This window comes from Nothoprocta perdicaria, unplaced genomic scaffold, assembly GCF_003342845.1.
Source record: "Nothoprocta perdicaria isolate Ctin4 unplaced genomic scaffold, notPer1 scaffold_73, whole genome shotgun sequence".
NCBI lineage: Eukaryota > Metazoa > Chordata > Aves > Tinamiformes > Tinamidae > Nothoprocta > Nothoprocta perdicaria.
Genome location: NW_020456010.1, coordinates 2,192,562 through 2,215,472, shown reverse-complemented (window position 1 = coordinate 2,215,472; position 22,911 = coordinate 2,192,562). Strand labels below are relative to the sequence as shown.

At 41.5% G+C, this 22,911-nt stretch overlaps 1 protein-coding gene across 3 annotated transcripts in view; it reads right to left on the bottom strand.

Annotated features, from left to right (window-relative positions):
• RASGRP3 (RAS guanyl releasing protein 3) overlaps positions 1–14,674 on the bottom strand; it is a 60,158-nt gene extending 45,484 nt beyond the window's left edge. For 2 of the 3 annotated variants that reach the window (XM_026051185.1, XM_026051187.1), the window contains exon 1: positions 14,648–14,674. The gene's annotated coding sequence lies outside the window, so the exon portion shown is untranslated. Of the gene's footprint in view, positions 1–42; positions 88–14,647 lie in introns of those variants that run through there. The other variant, XM_026051186.1, reaches the window with a different exon arrangement.
• Between the last annotated feature and the right edge of the window lie 8,237 nt (positions 14,675–22,911).

Below are 22,911 nucleotides of genomic sequence, written 5' to 3'. Positions count from 1 at the left end.
AGCAGTCTGAGAAAAAAAATAAAAGCAAGGAAAATCACTTACTGTACTTGGTTCTGCAGAGGTATTCAACACAAACATCACCCTTCCTTGTCCAGCTGCCAAGTGCTAGAGCATGAAATGAGCAGCTGTTTCCTTCAAGCTGGGGCTGTGTGTCTTAACTAGTCACATGCCCCTCCTGATAAACCTCGCTGCCGTGCCAGGAGGTCAGAATCTGAAGATCATTATTCCCCTTATTAGAAAATCCTTTTCATAACAGCAGCCTTTGCTAAAGCATTTGACTGGAGCGTGGCGCTATGTGTTCCCAAACTTACCCTTTTTTTTTTTTTCCCCCTCTTTTTAATGACAAACACCAAACAGTAGATAAGCCTTAATCAACAGTAGGGGCAGCACAAATGGAAAGTCAAACACATCCCCTGTTGATTACTCCAGTTTTGTTTCTAACTCTACCATTTGCTGTGCTTAATTTTAGCCTTACCGTAAGGAACAGGACAACTCAAAGCACCGCGGTGTTTATAGTGGTGTTTATGACGAGACTATTCCACAGATTGTGCAAAATGCAAACAATCCCATTTGTGGAGATTAGCTGGATTTAAGGGCAAACATCACTATCTTTTGTGTTTCAGCAAAATGGGTGCCTTACGTATGCTGGAGATGATAGATATTTTTCTAGTATTTTTACAGCATGGTTATGAGGCTACTTTGTACCAGATGCTGTCTAGTCACACAGTGATAGCTCTTCTGGAGTGGGTCTGTATCAGCCTAAACAGAGAACAAAACGGAAAGCAAAAGCATCCTTATCCCCATGTTCCCAGATGCAGAACARAAGGAGAAACAGGGAAGTAGCCAATTTAACACATTCAGAGGGAATTTTCCAGGCACACATGGAGCCGTACCCCAGTGAAACCCAGCTGACACTCTGTCCCTAATTCCCTTCAGCTTGGCCACGTTTTTAAAGGTATTCAGGCATTTAAAGAGAGTCTGGGATTTTGAGGTGCAAAATCCACTTTTCAGAGATGCTTAATTCCCATCCTACACCATAGCATTTGCTACACTGAAACGCCAACAGCGGTTTACTTCAATGCAAAGCAGCCCAGTGTGCACATAGGCAATTCCTGCACCTCAGTGATGGGTGCAGTAATAACGGACAGTATTTTATTGTTTTGCAGGCAAATAAAAACACAAGACTGCACAGTCCTGCTGGATTACAAAATGCATTATTAGGTCCTACCTTAAAAACCAACTTGCGCTAACAGGGATTGCAACTGAGATGTGCACAAGTGAAAGGAATTGCTTGGACCCAGCTGAGCCGCTTGTTAAAAATATTAAGTTGTATCATATCTAGCTGGTACATTTGCCAGAAATCAATGAATGCCTGCGAAGAGCAGAAGATGGTGGCTGCAGGGGGAAAAAAAAAAAAGGAAGAAAAAAAAGGGGGTAATTCAGGTTGCTTCCTTTGACCTTATCCAGCTATTGGTATTACATAAACGTGCCCATGGTTATGAAAGCAGGCAGCCATGAGCAGTGCCAGGACAGTTACCACAGGGCCTGAGGCAAGCAGGCCCTCATGCTCATTTATGCATCACTATGTGGGGCTCTCCTCTTGCTAACACTACTAAACTGCTGGGCTTCCTTGAAAAGTTTTCTTGGGGAATAACAATTAAAAAAAACCACAAAAATTAAAAATTAAAAATTAAAAAATTAAAAAAAAATTAAAAATGATTTAAAAAAACCCAAACAATGCTTGTCCCTCATAAGTCAGCCCAGTGTGGGGGTACACAGCACACTGAGAGGTCCTGGCTGTTTTGGAGGGACGTGAGGTCCCTTGCCTACCTTCCCGCCCTCTCCTCCACCACCTGCACCTCAGCCCCCAGCAACGTCAGGGTTGGACATGTGCCGTTTGCTCCTGCTTGCCCTCCGCACCCCGGTAGCACAGGTAAACAGCAAATACACCAGCATGAAGTGTTAGTTCACGGTCTCTTCTGGAGAGACTCGCTCCTTGTCGCCACCCAAAGGACGGCCCCGCCGGGGTGCCTGCTGCGTGGCAGCGCCCGCCGCTCCCCGCCGGTCGTTGCGACCGTTAAAACCGTTGGGGCGCAGCGCAGCGCTCGCGGCCGCCATTTCGCGGTCCCACTGCCGCCCGCTGCGGCTTGCGGTGCCGGCTGCGGCCCCCGGGGCTCCCCGGCACTGGTTAGGGTAAGGGAGGTGCTGCCCGAGGGAGGACGAAGCTGGGCGCTGCTGGTGTCCCACGGGTGTTGCCGGCTTGCAGGGATATRGATTCGTGCTCGAAGCACTTGCCCGTTGCAGGATGCCGAGCCTCAGGTTTGCGTTTGTAGGCAGGGTGAATAAGTGATGCGGGAGGAGGAATGCTGTGGGGAAAGGGGGTTAATGGCTAGGTAAACAGTAAACATTTGCTGCAGATGTGCAGGGCCTTGCTTTATCCCCAATGCGACAGTGCTGGGCAGCGCGTCAGCAAGTCGCCCCTCTCAGCAGCGCTGGGACGCTGTAATGTGGTGGCTGCCCCACAGCTCCCTGCRAACTTTGAGCTGCAAAGAGATGAGGAGGGCAGCGTGGGACCTGGTGCTGCCGGGACTCGTGAGCTGCTGAAGAGGTGGTAAAGGACAGGTAAAGGAGACAGCAAAAGACATTGATTTGAAATCAGCCTAAAACCCTGAGAAGTGATGGTTTAGCAGATATGGTGGCSATGCGTTGATGTTTGGACTTGATGATCTTGATGGTCTTTTTCAACCATAATAATTCTATGATTCTGAGTGCATTGATTTCAGTTGAGGACACTGGTGGGATAGTAGCTTCAAAGACAATCTTTGAGCTGCCCTTGGAGAATCGATTTGGAGGCTGCTGCAGATGCAGGGTCCCAGCCCACGGTCAGCTGCTCCCAGCCACTGGTACAAAAATCAGGTCTGGCCAAGAGAAGGGAGAGAGCCCGCGCTGCACCTCAGGGCACAGCTCATTGACCGGTGAGCTATCTGTGATAAATCCTATTTTGTGCCCCCTAGAAGCATTTTCATTTGAGGTCAAGGACAACAGAACTTTATATGGATCTTTGAAAAGAAAGGTGCCTAAATTTCTTTACAGGTTTCACTGCAAAAGAACTTGATCTCTACTGATATTTTTTAAAAGACAGAAATGTGTTCTACAGTAATTTACCCTGTCCACAAATACCTTGTTTGCTTTGTACATTTTTTGATTATGCAATGTCAATAACAGTCTTTTACATTTATCCAGACTCTCTATGTGTCTACCATTGATTAAATACTCATAGTACCTGGGGCCATTTCAAACAGGACGCTGAACAGTCAGAGCCATCACGCTCTGTACTGAATAGCTGACTATTTTTATTTGGGAGTCATGCTCTGCATAGGGATGTAATTCGGTAGTAGTGACTGAATGGCAATATTCCATCACCAACTTGAGATGTGATCTCTGAAAAAAAAAGGAGCCTTTGTACTGTCTGAGTAGAGAAATAAATGATTTAATGTGGTTAAGATTGCCATAAACTTTGATTGTGGTTTATGTGGGAAAATGCTTCTCTAGCTCAAGTAGGATGGTAAAATTTAAATGAAACAAAACAGAAATAATTTGGATATAATTTCTGAAAATAAGAGTTTATGTTTGGAATTTTTTTTTTTTTTGAGGAGAGGGGTTCTTTTTTGCAAAAATACCCTTTGCAGTACAGAAATAGATAAAGTAGAAAGACAGTGAATAAAGTATTGTGTTCTTTTTATCAGATAACATCTCTGRATGACAAAACTTTGCTATTTGTTACACAACAGCACATTAGCTTCTCTTCAAGTTGAGAAAACAACTCAAGACTTAACAGCAACGGCTATATTTTTCACTGGAGACCTTTGCCTCAAACAAACAGATTTCTCAGATATGTTACAAGAAATATTGAATAGTGACACAACAAAAAATATKATTAGTGCTGAATGGTCATATGGATAGGCACATTAACTTTCAAAATCTAATGCTAAGCAAATAGTATGGATAGCTTTTAAAAATGTCCCAGAGAATTCAAAAAATGGAAAAGTTATTCTTTCCTTTTGATTCAGTTTGAGGTCAGGAAGTCATTTGCTGGGTAAGTGGAACCAAAACTTCTCCTTACTGAACATATTAAAAACACAACTTGATTTTAACTATTGTTTCTCTTTCCTTTTTTAGATGTATTTGACTATTTCATGTTTATGTGTCATTTAATTAATTGTAGGTGCATTCCTTAATATATCAAGTACTGCAAAAGAGCTTAACTCAGGATCAGTGAGTTAGTACTGGAGCTAGTACTGCGCCAAAATTTTGGAATATGCTGTGAACTGCTGGCAATTATGGAGTGTGCTGTGTGGGTTACAGGAAAAAAAAGTCTTTTTTTTTTTCTATTAATATATTCTTCTAGAGCTTTTGTAAAAGGAGGTAAGGCTCTCACTTGACACAAATGGACCCTCAAGGAAATTGTTRTATTAAGCAATGGAAAGCTTGCATGATTAGATCTTTTTTCTTCAACATCTGCGGTACAGTTCAGCTGTATCTTTTAGAATAGGTGGAATCCATGTTTAACAAACAGAGCCTGGCTTGTTGATCTGCCTCAGTGCCTCGGATGTTATATAGCCCTCACTGTCACTACAAGTGAATGAGAGCAGACCATGGAACCTTCCCTCCGCAGGGAGGGAAGGTTCCATGTACCATGTACCTAAGTGCCATTTAACAGGTTTGCTATAAATAGTCCAGTAGCTCTCACACTAAGCTGCCAGTTGAAGGATATCTGAAGGACAGAATGGAAAATAATTTTTACTGAAAATACCTCATCTAGCGCTTTTGGCTTTGCAGTACATTGAATTAGTCCAAAACTGTGRTAAAAACCTCGCAAAGCCAAGGAAATGCTCAGTTATTGAACACAGTACTTGGGGCTCTAGGGGGCACAGCAGTACTGCAAATGCAGCGGGTGGCTCCCCCTTTGACACTGAAGGTACCTCCAATAGTCATGTTATTATGGCAGAGAGATCAAGAACTGAGGATTATTTTTTTGTTGGCGTGGTAAAACTTGAGCCCAGTTGTAAGCTTTTGTCTAATATTTTCACTTGCTCAGTAGAGGTTTGGGTATTTGCTGCTGTGACTGCTGATTTCTCCTGGGATTGAGCTGTACTGCCCATGGTTCACCCTCACAGAGCTCCTCACATTGTGCTTGAGAGCAGCTCCTACCTTGCCCCAGCCATCCTTCCAACACTTTTTCTGCCTTGGTGAGCAGCAGATCGTGTCTGCTAGACTCTTAGGTTTTTCCTAAGCACTTGGGTTGCATAGAGAAGAACCAGAATCAGAATGTCTGAAATGGGGGACAGTATATAGAAGGGCTTACAGGAGTTGCAAGGAGCTTGACTGGAAGCACRATGCTGCCAGAGGAGGTGGATGGGAGAGAAAACTGACGCATGGGTGAACATGAGTAAAGAGGCAGGATCCAGGAGGTAGAGATGAGAGATGGAAGAAAGAAGTTTGAGAGTAAGGCTGGATTGTGTAGAAGTTGAGGGAGCAGCATGAGCAAAGCCCTTGAGCCAGTCCTTGCACTCATGTACATTACTTGTGCGTCCTCCCCACTTTTTCTTCTTTTCTCTTGAGGTTCCATTGAAAGCCTGTGGCCCAATGTGCAGTGTGTGAAATGCTTGTACTCACAGCTGCAAAGCAGGGCTAATTGTGACTTAGCTCATGTAGTTTTTCCTTTGTTGAAGTAAAGGGAGAGATTGGATTTTAGGGGTTAAAATTTTAGCATGCAAAATAGTGGATCATCTTAATTTTTCTATGCCTTTGATCCTCAGATTTAAAAAGGGGGTGACAGTGAATAATGAGGTGATTTTATTTCTTTTAGCAAATGCTGAGTTTCACTGCAGAAATAATAACMCCGCTAAAACCAACTTAAGAAACAAACCCACAAAAATAACTCCCCTCCTAAACCTGCCAGTCCTTCCTTGTGTCAACATATATAAGAACTGTTATTTGTTTAGCTGTTATTTTTAAGCTAAAGTGCTTTTTACTTCAGTTTGTTTTCCCTAGTGCTTTTTTTCACAGAAGTCACAGTTCTTGTTTTCTTATCAGTCCTGTTGCAAGACATGTTTGTAAGTAGAAACACCTGGTCTAAAGCCTACAGTATAGATTGAGCACTAATTGGTTGTTGTGAGGAGGCTGTGTTGGAAAATGAGCTGTTAAGCCATCTAAAGACCCTTGGTCTTATTTAATTACTTCATATCAGGTAATGTATTTGGAAGGCAATGTATTTGGAAGGCAATGTGTGGGCCAATAAATTTGCCTTTGAGCCAATGTATTGTCTGCAAACATGGAATTACATCAAAACATCTCTTGGTGGTTGGCTGAGGTGACTGGTTAAACTGGGATCAGAAGTTCCTTATATGCCTTGGAAGAGGCCAGCAAGTCGTCAACAGTGTTCAGCATGAGGCACTGAGGTTTCAAGTTACTCAGGCCTCTCAGAAAACTCTTCTCATTTAATAGGCTCTTAGTTATTTGATGATGAGTTTGCTTGCTCTGCATGAGATCATCGATGATGGTTCTCATTCCGTACTCTGTATTCCATTTTTAAGGAAGCAGCAGGGATTCGTGAAGCTGATCCAAAGCAACTGAGAGTTCAATGCAAATGTATTTCTGACATCCTCAGTTATTTAAAAGGAATTTGGCTTGTGCTCTTCTTTTAAAAAMAAATAATGAGAAAAATTGTTCTGTAATCCTTGAAGTAGTCTGCACAGTGATAGATACGTAAACATGAGTTGTTCCACACTGTGAATATTGAAGAGTAGTGGCACTGACTTTGTTTGAGGATAAGTGAAATTGTGTCATGAAGTCATGGCAGGTGATAGGAACTTCTTCTGTTGCAAAAACACTATGTTCGTGATTTTCTTTTTTTTTAACAAAGTCCTTCACTGACTTACTGCTAACTAAGTTGAATAGCTGTATTCCACAAATTGAATATGCTGGATTCACAGGCAGAACTTGAGACTGTGTGGTGTGTTCCTGCATTTGTTGTTCTAATTAGAGTATCATCACTAAGCACAAATGCAAATCTGTCATAAAAGATACTGTGTCCATTGCTATCTGCWTTGTTGTAAAGTTTGCTGTTTCTAAACAGACTTGGCTGCTTAGGAGAGACTTGTGTTCTAGCCTTCTCCCAACCATCCTCCTTGTGGACAGCCTGCTGGCAGGAATGGGACATTGCTACAATGCCGAATATTCTATAGCTAAGAGCTATAGCAAGGTGTGAGTTGGAGTCAATGAGCWGTTCCTTTGTCATTGAAAGTTTCAGCCAATGTGTTTGTTTCCTCAGCTGATTAAAACAAGTCATGGTACTTTTTTTTGAAGAGCTCTTTATTGCAGCCTCTCTTGTATGAGAAGTGGAACCTTAGTTGCACAAGAAGTTTTTAAGTCAGCGACTTTCTAATTTTTAATCTATTTGTTTTTCTGTTTTACAGAAAGCACATGGCTTTCGGGGATTTTGTGTATTTTACTTGTCTCCTTGTCTCTCCTGTTTTAAGTTCAACTGCTTTGAGCTATGGCTTGTATAACCACCTCTGAGTATGCTTCTCATTCAAAATCCACGCCAGAGAGAATGTTATTCTATGACTTTTGTAAAATATCACTTCTGAATGCTTTTCATTTCTCTGTGTAGCAATTATACGTGTTACTTTTCTCAGTTACTGTACTTTTACCCATTCCCCTCATTGGTATATATTTCCTTCCTTTCTATACACTTAATTGACTGAGCTACAGTGTGAATTGCTGAAGCAAGGTATTTCGAAATAGGCCACTTTAATTCTGAATATAGACATTTTATTATGAAATAACTAAAGATGTCAATTACAGACAATTTCTTTACATTGCAGCTGGAAATACAATTAAAAACAAAAAGCAAACAAAGAAATACCAGGATCAGATCAGCAGTTCTGCCAAATTCTGCACAAAAATTCTAAATCCCACAAAAATTCTGCACTATAGTCATAGTATCCTTTTGTCTGTGAATATAGTTGTAAGAATACTTGCAGAAAATGAGCAAAGGCAGTATAAGTAAGGTTGAAGTCAGTGTTTGTTGGGTTGTATTTTATTTTGAATAYGTGTTTGAAGTAGGTACATATTTGACCTACATTGGTCTGCACAGGCAGCCCATCTCACCTTGCTTGCAGATTTTGCAGTGCATATTTTGGATCCCCTTACAGCATAAGTAATACCAGTGCACTTGATATTCTTGCAGTGTCCCTGGCATTCATCCCATTGCCTTGTAAATGAGGGAATTAAGGTAAAGAAACTTTTTGACTAATCTAGATCTACACAGGAGAGTTAGAGCATGGTTGTGTGTAAYCTCTCTGTCACCCAGTCTTTCTCATGGCAGCCACAGAACTAAACTTTGTCTGACTTCATTCTTCTTCTTGAGCAACATTGGGSCATATCACAGAAGGCTGAGCACTTTTCCTATGCAGGGGTGACATTTAGTACAACACTAATCTGAATGAGTGCCTGGAAATAGTGTTTCTGTGTTTCTGCCAGTCAGCTGTTTCCAAAAGTTTTCCCAATGCAATACTGTTGAAATCCATCATCAATGATGCATAATGTTTACCAGAAGGGGCCTCTTATTCCCTCTTCACCTCCATGTCTTGCTCAGATTCAAGGTAATATAGGATTGTAACTTTTTTTTTGTGAATCCCTGTATTATGCAGGTCAGAGAGTTTTCCCATGACTAAAGTACTAGCCATGTACAAGCGTTTGCATAATACATGAGAAGTAAATGTTTTATTAAATTTGAGGCATATGTTGTCAGCACTACTGTCGCAGTGGTGCTTGGTTTGTCAAATGAGTCTCCTCAGTGAGAGCAGCATGAGCTGATACACGAAGTCCTGAGTGTTACACTGCAGCAATACCCAGAGGTGGAACAGCTGAGTGTAGCCCATTAACAATGACTRTACAAGGGTAGAAAGGGCAGAGTTAAGAATAGAAAACAAACCTGTTCCTTCGTTCTCCCTAGAAAGAACATAAACAATTTTTGTAAGTGATTTTTGTCAAAAGGTTAAAAAGTAATACTTGACTCCCTGGTAATCAGCAGGAGTTTGAGCGTGTGCTCACACCTTAAAATACAGCCTGAGCAGAAGTGCCCAGCCTGGCACCATTAGTAGGCAGTCTGCCAAGCTYGGCTTGCTGCGTGTGCACGAGTCAAGCTGTGGTGAGCCAGCAGCCTGAGCCCTGCTCGGCGCGTGCAGTCACCTTGGGGTCCTGGTTTCTCCCAGACTTACTGTGGGAAGAGTCAATTTGCACTTGGTTCAATCTGGGCCTTTCTCTGTTACTGATATTCCAGTTTCACATCTCTTAATGGTGTAAGGCAGTATACTGGTTTCTTATTTTTTTTCTTTTTATTATTACTTAAGAGAGTTATTCACTCTCCTAGTCTAAATATAACTGAATGCTGTGCATCCAGAATTAAGTATAGGCTGTGTTGCAGTATAAAACRGCATATAATGGCAGCATGCATGTTTCTTCTTTTAAGAAAAAAAGCCCAGGCTAGCTGGAAGGTCAGGTAGTTTGGAAKAATCCTTTTTTTAATGAGCCAGTTGATTAGTGAAGATATCCAAGATAGTTATGGTACAGCAATAACCAAAAAATAGCAACAAAATACTTGTGACATTGTGTGGAAAAAATAAAGCATATTAGCTTATAAAGGATTCTAAGAATCCTGGGCTATATATATCTAGAGAAATATCTATCCATCTATCATCTATATCTATATATGAGATATATCTAAGCAGATATATCTGAGCACATTTTAATTTCTAAGTAGAGTCACCTGCACCTTTAAATTCTGTCTAGCTGAGGTGACCTGCACCATGTAAAAGCTTTCACGACTTAACTAGTGGGACAGACTAGTGCCAGACTTGATAGCTTGACCAAACACGAAGTTCACTGCAGACTGAGTTACTGTGCATATGATTGATGATTGTATTTTGTTGATAGAGAGGACTGCATAAATCCATTGTTTCTGATCCTTGCCAAGGAGGTGTCATGGGACTCATGTCTCTTAGTTTTTGTGGCCTTGGGTTCAAATAGCAAGTATTTTTAAATTGAATTTGTATGTTCAGGTGCCTGATAAGAAGAAATTTGATAATATCGCTCTTGCCCAGTCCCTACATTTAGTAACCACTGTTAAAATGTTCCATCTGCTTCTAGCAGTTGCTCTTCATTTCGTAGCACAGTTTGCACATGGCCTTGTCAGGGATGAGAACGTCTAAGACAAAATGAGATCCCCCACTGTAGCCAGAAAACTGAATTGAAAAGTACTTTTCTTGTTTATCCTTGCTTATGTAACAGGATTTCTGCAATCCAGTARGAAAGCATCCAGAGTAAAGTTAATAGGTTTTGTGGTATATCCCTCAGGGAGACAAAGTCCATTTTCCATACATTGACCTTAACCTCTGTTCAGTAAGYCAGTACAGAGCTGATACTCATTTAACTCCATCTGAGTTGAGGGATTTGTGTTAACATGAACCATTTCCACTGTACTGGGTCTCCATGTGCTTACAGAATATCATGATCTTTTYCTTAAACTGGGATCTTGAAAATGATACATGCATATATTCTTCTTGTAAGCAGGAAAGTTTGAGCTGGGCCCGGGAGCAGTGGTAGAAATTAGTGTGCTGTGTTTGAGGGCAGACTAAATGGTCTAATGATTCTGACTGGCTTTAAATTTTATCAACCCATTGAAATAGTTTGCTTGAAATCAATGTGACTACTCATATACTTAAATTTAAGCACCTGTATAAACTTTTCCATAACTCAGGATATGAGTCAGCACATAGTCATAGGGCTTTTTTAAAAAAATACTACCAAATAAATAATTTTCCAGCACTGACATTTTTGTCATAAGCATTGTCTTGATGCTGTCTGATATTGAACTTTGATTTCTTAATGTGTTTTGGCTGGAGCTTTTTTTTTGGTTCCCTTTCCCCCAATTCTGCTTGTTGAGTGAAATGGTAAAATAAACTGTACATGTGTCCTCAAAAACCTACTTTAACTGTGTCCAGAGAGACATCGGGTGCTTCTAAGTCACTGCTGGCTTTTTTCATCAATGTTAGGGGGCTTGGCTGTGACTCGGAGTACAAAGCTCCTTTGTAAGACCCTCTGATAGTGGAATAGGGGCTTAGGAAGAAATTAAGGTACTTAAACCAGAGCAACGGCATGAGGAATAGTAAATCCTACTAAATCTGCGACAACTTTGCATAGAGGCATGCCATAGTTTGTCGCCCAAAGTGCATTATTCTTTCCATCGTATGATTTCTCTTTAAGTCCATCTGAGCTTTCTGGGAGCCAGAAACCTATGCTGACCACAGGGGAGTGATGGTTGGCTAAAGTATTTGATGAGGCTAGTGCCTTATACCTCCCGGCAAAATARTGGCAGAGTACAAAGTTCCACTTCCCTATGATAGATCAATTTCTCCTGTTTATTTTTTAGGAGACATAATCCCAACTCTGTTAGTACTTGTTCACACTCAGAAGTGTTTATGTACTGAGAATCTCTTGTACCACAGAGGTTGTCTTCTGCGTTTAGTCCTCATCATATTTGATTTCGATGCTTATTTTGACTGCTTTTGCTAGCAGTGAGAGTTGGGTGTGCCAGCACAGCAGTTATATACAYAGAGGGCATCTTCCCTCAGACATCACCACCACTGCTCACATCTTCATTAGGATAGTAAGAAAAAGGGTGGGTGATTTAGGTGACCCTGCATGTGCAGGGGGGTTGGACTAGATGATCTCCAAAGGGCCCTTCCAACCTCAACCATTCTGTGATTCTGTGATGAGTAGTTAGACCCTAGCATGTAGAGGGGGTCACTTTTATGAAGTAGAGGGGTGTGGAAGTGAAGATACAACGATTTGTGTCTTTAAGGCAAAACTGCATTTTCAARCTTTGAACTCATGAACTTTTTAACACAAAGCAAATCCTTGTAGTTTTGAAACAAATAATTTCATRTAYGYGCTCCCAATCTTAAAGCTRCTATTTTGATAATTATGTGACTGCATTAGATTGTTTTTATTTTTTATCTTTCAACTAGGGACACTACCTCTCACAGTTGCAAAGAAGTATTGGCTGTATTGAAAGAAAACATTGGCTGTAAGATCTCAAAGGGGCTAAGACAGAAAACATGTTATTTCTAAGCCAGTGTATTTCTCGGCCAATTTTCCTTTTTCAGAACAGCAATGAACGTTTTGAGCACCACATGCTGCACTGCTGGCGCATTATTCCAGATTCTGAGTTGCTTTGATCTAGTCCTAAGTGCTGAAATGAGAGACGGGATTGAAGATCAGCTTCAATCTGCTGTCACGTTCCCCATACAACAGACCGTGAGAAACTCAGGATAGTGAGTAGGCAGTGGAGCAAGCTGCCCTTATTTTTGGAAGGCAAATTCTGCTCTAAATGATATATGTGAATCTCTTGTCTGCAATGGGCTTGCCTGTGCCTGTCATCTGTATTTCTTCTCTTAATTCTCCTTTGTTAAAGATATATGTTTATTAAGAATATTCATTAAGCCACTTCTAAATGTCATCTGTATTAGCTTTGACACAGATAAATGTGAAACTGCTTCTGTCCATTATTTTTTCACTTTCTGACACATAATTCCATGATCTGCAAGTAATCGTGCATCTAGAGGATGGTCTCCGTTTTATAACACGCATACAGTGATATATCTGAAATAACCATCTGGTGAGTGTTGCAGATCAGAGTAATTTTGAATGATGGAGTTTTTGCTGCTCATCTGCACCGGACTAACTGTGCCACTGGCATCTCATGGAGGTGATTGCTTTTCTTTAGCATTAGAAATTGTGTCACTTCTTTGCTTGGATGAAAGTTTGTGCTTGGATTTGCCTCCCTTCCTTACTTCTATCCTACAAGTTGGACAAAAGCTTATTGGTATAATAACTTATTTATTTTTTTAATACGACCCCTTAAAATTCATCTCAGATTTGGCAATTTCTGTTCTTTGTGTAGGTGAATGTCTTAATGAAGTTGACAGCAGGAGGGTTTTGTGAATAAACTACACTGGAACTGATACTGTAGTCTAAAGAGATTTCTCTKGAAAGTATCAGTGGAGGCTCCAACTTTAACTCTCAGTCCGAGTGCTTCGTATTACATAAACAAGAGCAGCCCAATAACCACTTGGAAGTGAGGAACACTGTAAAGAATTGAGTACTTTGAAACCAGACTGAGAGAAAGCCTGATCCTTTCTCCAAGCCGTGACGAACATGTGTTTCGCTGGAATTGCTGCTTGGCACCTCCCAGGCTCAGATTTACAGCTGCCTGCTGCTGTTTACAATTGTGCTATCACAGCTTTTCACCTACATGGGTATCTGCAGACATCCTGCCTTGCTATCTTCACAATAACAGACTCTAAACATAATAGCATCCTACGGGGATACAGTGGAATAACAACTCACCACACTTCCTTTTTACTCACCAGCATCGCTTTACAATAAACCACTAATCCAAATGAGAAATCTGAATAAGAAATGAATAATCTGAAGAGCATCTGTACGGAGGTAGTAACCCGAGTGAAACTAGTACAAAGGTTATTCTTGTAGGCAGTTCAAAGAAGGTGAAAACCCCATCCTTCTACATATGCTTGGGGATGGAGTCTGAATCTGGTGCTATGCAGTCTCTGTCTGTCTGCTGGCCTTCAAATCCTAACAGCATTTGCTTTGTTAGAAGAGCAAAGGAGCTGTTTGAAGTTGAAGAAAACATAAGCTTAAAATAACTTCTCCTCTTTATCTGTTAGAAGTCTGTCTTGTTAATGGTAATYCAGTTAATTGATATGATGCATAGGCTGGTATATCTTAAAATTTAGCTCTTCACTGTCATGACAGTATGTTTCTGTGTGTACCATCTGAAAACAAACAGATTAAAATATTCTACTCTTATTCTGCTGTCAGTTTAAATTACACCTTGGATTCACAACTACCTGGTTTTGCAGTACAAAAATGCACCAAATTGTATATACACACAAATGTATATATTCTGGTATGCACACCCACACAACTACTGCCATAGTAAAATCAAATTGTAGAAACTTTCATGTGCTTTCATTCTGGCTAAATTCCTATCTTCAAATATACTTAATGTGATACATTTGATTGATTTAAAAGACTAAATTCCCACAACATTCTAATTATATATATWATATATATATCTTCATATGTTTATGTAATCTAAAGYAACATATCCTTTATAAATATATWTTACATATAGGTCTGTCTCTCCCTTCCTCTCCCTCCCCCAATATATTTACTCTAACATAGCCTTAACTTCATTACTCTTCTTTGGGGCAGATAGTTTCCATCAACATTTCTTCAGTACKTTATCACAGATTCTAAACTGAGCAAGACAGAAGTGAGGAAAGGAGCCAAATTATTTTGTGAATATATGGCAAAGACTTCTGTTGCTTAAGGAACGCTATGAAGAATCTGTAATTGAATTTAGATTTCCCTGAAGGAGCTTTATCATAAAAATCACGTACAATTTCTTCAGCAAAGGTCATTCTGTACTAGTCTGGCCACATTTGGAAAGACATTAAGAATACAGCACGCAGAAATATCGAAAGAAGCYGCTTACCTTAATCTGACAGGTACCTGACTTTCAACACACTCATTTTTCCAGGATTTCACCTTTCCTCATGGTGTTGAGAGGCTGAAATTATTTTCCGTGCGTCCGTGCAGCGTAGGCTGCTGCCAGTGCCCTGGAGAGAGGGGCAGGATGGTGCTCTGGTCGCTCCCGCCGCTTCACTGAGGCTGGGGCTCTTCTGAGCTCAATTAGTTCTAGATTGTTTGGYTAAATGGCAGCCACACTTCCTTCTATTCTTTCCCAACTTAGTTTTCCTGCCCCAGTGGTGCTTTTTCCTTTTCTTTGGACTATAAATAGGCCTGCCACAACACAGTATATAGCAGTAAGGAAGGCAGGAAATGCATTTAAACAAAGGAAAGATCTTGGGGGGGTTTTGCTCCCCCCCTTAAATATAAATCAAAGAATTTGCTCAAGATTGCTCTGTAGGCGCTGCCGGCTCGCATGAGGGGAGTGCTTGTTCTGAGCTGCTGCAGGACGCTGTCTTCTGTAATCCGCAAAAAAATGGGGACATGTAGTAGCACGGGGCCTTTTGCCCTTAGCTGCTTCAGTAATTAGCTCTCTGATTAAGTGTTTAAATTTGATTAAAGCTTTGAAAAGCGTGTAAGGGTCTGGAGAGTTGAAACAAATTTTCTTTGGCTTCACAAAGTGAGGGATGGCTAGCATGTATTTTAGGATGGCATCAATACATCTTTCATGAGGTACAGATCTCGCAAGCTTACTCTAGGTTAAAATCATATTTTTGTTTCTTTAAAAGACACTCATCATTTCATTAAGCTAGTTTCTTAATCAGTGAAAATTACCTTGCAGAATCAGTGCAMATTACCCTGCAGACTCAGCCCAGATACTTAGAGCTTGGAGGTGTTTAAGCRAACAAAATGCATTTACGTAGAGGGAAACAGCTTTACATATATTCTGTCAGGAAGGCTGTGCAGCTGTAGCTATTGAATAGCAACTGTGCTAGAATCCTCAAATCTATTTATTTGTGGCAAAAAAAAAAAGCTTTTAATTGGCTTTGGGTTAGATTTCTGAGCAAGAGCTTTCCAATTTTAATTATTTTTCAGTTTACCATGTTTTTCATATACATTAAGCATCCAAAGCCCTGCTAAGCTTTTTCTTTTTTTTTTCAAAAAAAGGATCAAACCATTTTCAAAGCATGATCAATTAAGATGACTATGTAAACAAATTTGCCAGACGATGTTTTCCATATTCTGACCACTTTCCATATTCTTTCCATATTCTGCTGTCTGAGGCCCGAGTAATGGTACGTGCTTTTCTTTCAATTTACACAGACTAGGAAAATAGCAGTAAAGATTGTGGTGCATGTTCTGAAATGAGCTGTTATTCTAAGGGAAAGGTGCAGACATAAGAGATGTGTTGCTAGGTAGAAAACTGTTTTTTCTTCTGTTTGAGATTTGTAGTCAAGACTTATGCAGATGAATGGTGCTAAAAGTGATGGGAATTAAGGATCTGTGGYATTTGAAGAATTTGGAAAATTTAAAGCCCTTTGCTTCATACGTATTATGTAGGCAACAGCTGTAACTGTTTTCTAGTGTGGTGTCTCATATATGAATTTGCAAAATTTTGTASTTTTAGGTAGAGAAGATGCCAGAAGAACTTACATAAAATTAAATAATTTCTTCAAGAGTTCTTCTCGAGCCTGCCTGCTTGAGAACTTTACAAAGAGCCTATTTCCCATGACACAAACRTGATTGCTTATGAAAAATACAAGGACATACAAGGGGTGGGTGGATAAATATTTTTGTAGATTTATTTGAAATTAGTAAGTCCAAGTTTTCTGTGAAAGTATTAAAAAAGAAAGTTAAAGATTCTGGAATATCAACTATAAAAACAAAAATCAGTAATTGAACATTAGCTTAACAGTGGAGAAGAGTTTATTTTAAAAATGTAATGCTCCAACTGAGATGGTTTTCTCCTTTCAAGATGAACAATTAAGTGTAGAGAACGTCCTGAAAGTTGCAATATTTAGGTTATTTTATCCTGTATTAAACCAATCTGTTAATAAGTGGTATTACACCCTTAGGAAGATGTCTTAATTTGCAGATCATGTAGCACAAAGAGGAAAAAGCTCTGTATAATGCTTCATATGTAATAATGGATCAAATACTGTCTCTGTGTGAAGCACTGAACCAATTTTAATAGGGACTTTCTCTTGGAGATGACTGAGTTTCCCTTGTCCCAAGCAAGTCTCTGCAGTCTCTCCAGCTCTTCCAGACTTCAGACCAAGGCTGAGGGGCTGCCAGTGGGTAGAATTTGATTTAGTTTATTGTTGAGAGGTAAGAGCTGGACAAACAGTTTGCAAAAACAGTTTTGCAAAGTTCTCTGTGATGTAAGAGCACTGAAATACAAAGCTGCTTAGCAGTTCTTCACTCGAGCAAACCTTTATTCAAATGCAGTTTACTTTAAATCTTAAATCTTCTCAGTGAGTTGCCTGTGGTTACAGCCTTAAATTTGCATCCCCATGTTCTGCGGCTGTGGTGCAGTCACCACCAAGCAGTGCCAGAGCCCTGGGGAGGCTTAGCCTGGAGCAGCCGCACGCGCTTGTGTCCGCAGCGTGCCGGAGGAGCCCAGCTGCAGGGATCTGCTTGTGCTGCTTTGGCTGCTGCCCTCGCTTGCAGGCACACACGCTTCTTCTCTGTGTTGGTCCAAATAGCTCCAACTGATGACAAATGGGGTAAAAATAGAAGGCACGGTTGAAGCAAGATTCCCCTCCTCTGGCACCTGACTTCTTTGAAGAAATTTTGGCTTGGAAGAAGTTTTCGCCGGCAGTGCAAGCTTTATCAATCCCACTTTATCTTTGCAATCTTGAGGGAAGAGCCTCTGTTGAGAGGCCTGTGAGGGGTGCCGCAGCCTTCCACAGCAGAGCTTCCTTTGGGGATTGAATAGCTGGCAGAACCCCAACAGAGCCGGGAACTGGGTGTGCTGTGAGGATGGATGCTTGTAAAATCCAATGACATTTTTATGTTTCAAAGCAGAAGAGTTGTGTTTTGTCTGACAATCCTATTTTCACTAGTCTTGTCTTGGTCAGCAGACTCCAGCGTAACTCCTGGCTGCAGTAGCAGCTGTGGAGTAGCACTGTGGTGCCCCTACCCTGCAGGGAGGTTTTCAGTCCCTTGGAATTCAAAGCATCTTGTCTTAACAGCTCATTTACACTCTGCCCCCAAAATGCATGCATGTGTGCCTGCGTTGGGGCTGTCAACAACACCCCCCAGGTCTGCAGGGTTTCCTGTAGAGAAAATCGTGWCTCCTTCTCTAAAGGAGACTTGGAGCTATTGCAAGGCAGTGTGAGCAACCCMCTGCTTTGTGCTGGACTTCATATGGGCTCTGTGCAGTTCATTCTCATTTTTACCAGCAAATCAGCTTCTAAAATAATAGGCTGAAATTATCTGTGCCRTTTCCTCTGCTTTTATCCTTTTATGCGCTTTTCCACTAGCATCAGTGGGAATGTGTTTGACATGAAGCCCTATTCCTTGTGAGCAGGGCAGCACGATCTAGTTTGTCCTAAGTTATGCAATAGCTTGAATTTGTTAAGGGTTTGTTCCTGACCCTCTTTCGCCCTCAGTCATTTCCTTGCCCCCCACATTTCACTGCATTGCCCAATCTGTTGCAAGGAGTCRTGTAACTTTCCCTGGTAAAGTTATATGGAGGAGGAAACAATAAATAGGTGTTTATGTCCTGTGGGTCCTCTTTAGGCTGCCTAACTTACGGCTGTGGAAATCTCTTGTGCCAGAAACATTGGGTGAATCCCAAGGACACATGATATCTCTCTGGATTTCTGAACGTGTTGAGCAGATCACCAGATGGTGCCKCTGGCCTGCGGCGCGGGCTGCAGGCCAGGTCCCCAACTTCTACCAATTGGTGCTGCTTCGTCAACGTCGGTGGAGTGACACCCCTTAGAGCAGTCTGGGGAAGCCGGCCTGTTGGTTTTGGTGGAGCTGTGCTTGTTCAGAAGAGCTGAGGAGCTGTGAGCTTAAGGGACTTTCTAATTATAGCCTACGTTCAGTGTATAGAAAATGTAGGGCATAGAAAATGTATTGTTTCCCTCCCACCACTCAAGCAAACCATTAAAAGCTAAAAATATCCCAATAGATTTACTCCCTACAGCTGTGGGCCAAGCTGGAGAACAGTTAATTGTGATCTTACAAAAATTAGGGGGAAACAGCAGGTCAGGCTCAAACTGTGAGGCAACACACATATAGAAGATAATGTGCTGATGGTCTGCCCCATGTGTTTGGGATCTCACGAGGTTAGCCCAGTTGCTGTCTGTAATTCCTCGTGATGTAAACCGTCTGCGTGTGTTTTAGATAGGTTATGGATGGGGTACACAAATAGCAGTATAATTTATTTTTCACGTCCTTCCTTAACCAGAACATGGCTTTTTCTCAGCCTTCTTTGTGTTTTGAACAAACAACAYGCATTAAACCCGATGGCATGTGTACTAGTGAAGTCTAAATTAAGGTTCTCTTTACAAAATGTTGAAGATTGCAGTGCCTAAAACTTCTGATGATCCTTATCTCTACCCTGTGATTGATTTCTATACAAACAGCCAGGAGTTTAAAGTTTTCAGGGAGGTGATGACAGCAGGAAACATTATCTCTGTGGTATTGATGAGGAAATGCAGTTACCTTGCCAAAGGTCTCACAGGAAGGGATACTTTTCTCAGGAAGGCTTAATATACTTTTCCTTACATTTTACTTGTCTCCTCAGTCACATCCTTGTCTTCATATTCAAGGTTCTTCTCATTCCACTTCTGTCCTGCCTAGTGTGCGCCGTTCACTTCAGCAGAGTTGATTTCTGCCTCCAGTCAGCTCAAGCTTTCATTTTATGTTACCACTTGCAAAATTTTCATGCCAGCACCCTTGTGCCTCCTCTCAGACTTGGGAGAAGCTGTTATGAGCCCCTGCAATGTCACCTCACTATTCTGCAAAATTCTCTTTTGCCCTCCTTTCCCCCAAAAATGTCCTCAGTGCTGCTGCAGGACTGTGCTGCAGTTGATTTGTTCCAGGAAGGTGGAAGGAGCTATTTAAAATTTCAGCAGGTTCCTGACCTGTCAAAACCTGTCTCTGACAAGTTCGTTTCTTGGCAAGCCCGTGCTGTCCATCTTGGTGGGTGGCTTCTCTGCTTTCCTGGCGTCACAGAATCCAGGGTGAGAAATCCCCATTCCTGGTTGCAGCTCTTGTCACTGAGCTGTGCTGGGCTGCTGCTGTCAYTAGTGATACCTCAGTATTTCTTTGCATACCAACCTTTTGCAACACCTCATACAARGGGGGTTAAGGGGGTGATTTTGATTCTTTCCCGCTCACTAGGACTCAAAAGCAGGAATGGCTGGAAGTTCTGAGGCTCTGCAGTCCTACACTATAGAGGCTTTCACTCCTCGGCCTTTAGATGCTCAGTCTCAAACACCCACTTTTCTATGCTTGTGTTTATTTTAAAGTAAATATTTTTGCATTGAAACTTCCAAGAAAAAAAGTGACAAAACGTATAGTGGAGATGAATTGCTTCCTCCTTTGTATGTAATGTACTAATAAAAGACCGCTAATGTGTTGTTCATGTAATACAGCTGTACCAGAAGGACTTCCCTGCAGCATTCCGCAATCTGGGCAGACACCTATGTAAATAAGGATGTGCAGAAAGAAACGTCATAGAGATTAATGTATGTCAATTTAAAACTAAAAAGAAATGATAACATTTAATGGAAGAATCTGAAGGCCCAAATACTGCGAGTGCAAGCACTTTCCAAATTCTTGCAAATATTGTCATCTCTTTTTCAAGGAAATTTATTTACCTCTCAAAACCAGATGTAGATTGAGGGGGGGAAAATMATTAGAAGTGGTTGAAGTCCATCTGCTTTTTGTTAAGTTGATGGAGTTAAGCTCTCATTTACACCAGTTTCCCCCTGTTACACTTCATTGACCAAGATGAGGTATTTTTTTTTTGTTAACATTAGTGTGAGCTTATTCTTCTGCGCTTTCCTTTGCTAGTATTTCAAAGGCCTTCCATTTGCGAGCCAAACTTTTCTGAATTTCAAGGTCTTTTGCATTCCTGTGTCTGCCAGACAGGGGAGAAGCTGAATTTGGCTGTTGCAAAGGAAACTAATTACCCTCAATGTTTTGAAGGCTTCAGTCCAAGCCCCTTCGCTGCCATTTGAAGCAGGGCAGGGGGCACTAAATGGCCTCTTGTGGGGCATCTGCAGCGACATGGCTCTATGATGGAGCCTCAGTCGTCCTGCCAAAGGTGTCTTCTTCTGCTGGAGCTGCACGCTGAGTGTCATAACTTATGCTTGTGCAGGGAGGCCTTTCTGCCACTCACTGTGCAAAGGGAGCAACTGGTTTGCCTTGCCCTGGTGTGACATCCCTTCACTGCCRAATCTCTGCTGTCTGCACCTGTGCTGCGAGGAGCTGACTGCCACAGCGTCCCGGAACCTTGCTTAGAGGAAGAGGAAGAGTTGCTCCTCCCCGGTTCCTGCCAAGTGCTCTGTTCCCGTGTCAGCTTCCAGCAACAGGAGCTTGCAGAGGCTCTGCGGGACAGGAATARCAGCCTGCTCAGCACAACCCCGGAACCGGGAGGTTTCTCCAGGGACTTCTAAGGGATGAGGATTACACTGTTGGGTTAAGAAGGGATGTGTGTGTGTGTTTTTCCTGGGTTCTTAGGAATGGTTCCATTGCTGTGAACACCTTCCCTWGTGCTTGACTTGCCATGTAGGAGCAAGCTTTACGTGAGCCAGACCAGCTGCTCACAGCCTGGGGTAGGAATTTGGTTGGGCAGGGGCATTAAATGCTTTATTTTCCATCCATCAAGAAGAYCCTCAGAGCTAATCAGCCGGATTTTTTAGGTGACAGCTTTTACCTTAGGCTAGGGCCTGGTTTTAAAATAGCCAKCCTTGGCCTCTGATTGCTCTGCTGGAGTGGTTGAGCCTGTGGCACGTGTCCTCGTTCAGCGTTTGGGTTCAGAGCTTTCAGTCGCTGCCATCAGCTGTGCTGTTATGTGTCTGAGGCCTCACGTCTCCCATTTGGCACCAGACTCCCCTTGCMAAAATACAGATTGTGTCTCCTTGGGGCTATTTACACTGTTTTCCTCTGGGATTTGCAGATTTTGTCATCGTTCCTGAAACTTGAAGGAGTTGGCACTTCAGGGGCTGTGCTGACCTCTAGTGACAGAGGCTAGAGAAAAAGTAGCTTTGCTCTTAAACCCTGGGAACACCAAGTTCCCTCATAGCTCTCCTCTTTCTTTTTTCCTCTAGGTTTCATTCCAAATGAGTTCTAAAGACTTAATCTCTCCTAGTGTCTTTTCAGATCTTTCTAATGTTTGCTTATATTTTTGTGCAGTTTTTGAACAGTGAGTAGCAAATTTCTCCCACTGTGTTAGGTCTCTTTCAAAGACTTTTTAGTATTTTATTCCTTGAAGATTTTAATATGTATACATATACATATATTTAAGTATTAGAAAATCAATATGGTTCTTTCTATACTATGAGCAAAATTAGTTCGTATTTGAACCCACTGAAGCCAGTTGGGTTTCACCAAGATGAGAGGAGAAAATGGTAGTAGAGTTTTATGTTAACAGATACTGGTAATTATGCATGTACAGAAGACTAAAGAAAAGAGATTATCCTGGAAAATATAGGGGAACTATAGGAGGATAAAAGTACAGGGAATTACAGTGAGAGGGAGCTGCTGCAGCAACTTTTTGGTGCACCCTTTAGGCTGCTGGGGCCACGTGGTCTTTGCCCTTGAGGTTTTGAATGCTGCTGAGTCTGCCGGCAATGTTTGGGATTAGGTGTCTAGAGAGGGGAAATGCCATACCTGAAGTGTTASGTTTGTGTGGTCCATCTGTCTTCCTTGCAGTGCAGAATTGGTAGCTGCTGCATGATTATAACTGCGTTGTTTGATCTGCTCTGTGTGGCCAAAGTGGCTTTAGCAAATACACAAACATAAAACAAATTTTGCTCGGTGAAATAAGAGCCAATTTGTCTGAAAATAATCATAGCTGCCTTCAGGTGGAATAAGGCAATACCCAAACTTGTACCAGACACAAAAATATCGAAGGATTAATATGTATGGCATTAATACGTAAGTGCACAAATGCCTTCAATAGTAAAAAAATAGTCTGAACTCTCCTTACCCACTTTGTTTTATATTTAGCAAACTAAAGTGAGCTAATATTGTGGTGGGTAGTATAGTTAACGCCTGGTTTTTTTTTTCAAGAGTTTTTTCCTTTTCTCTTTAGCCTTTGGAAAA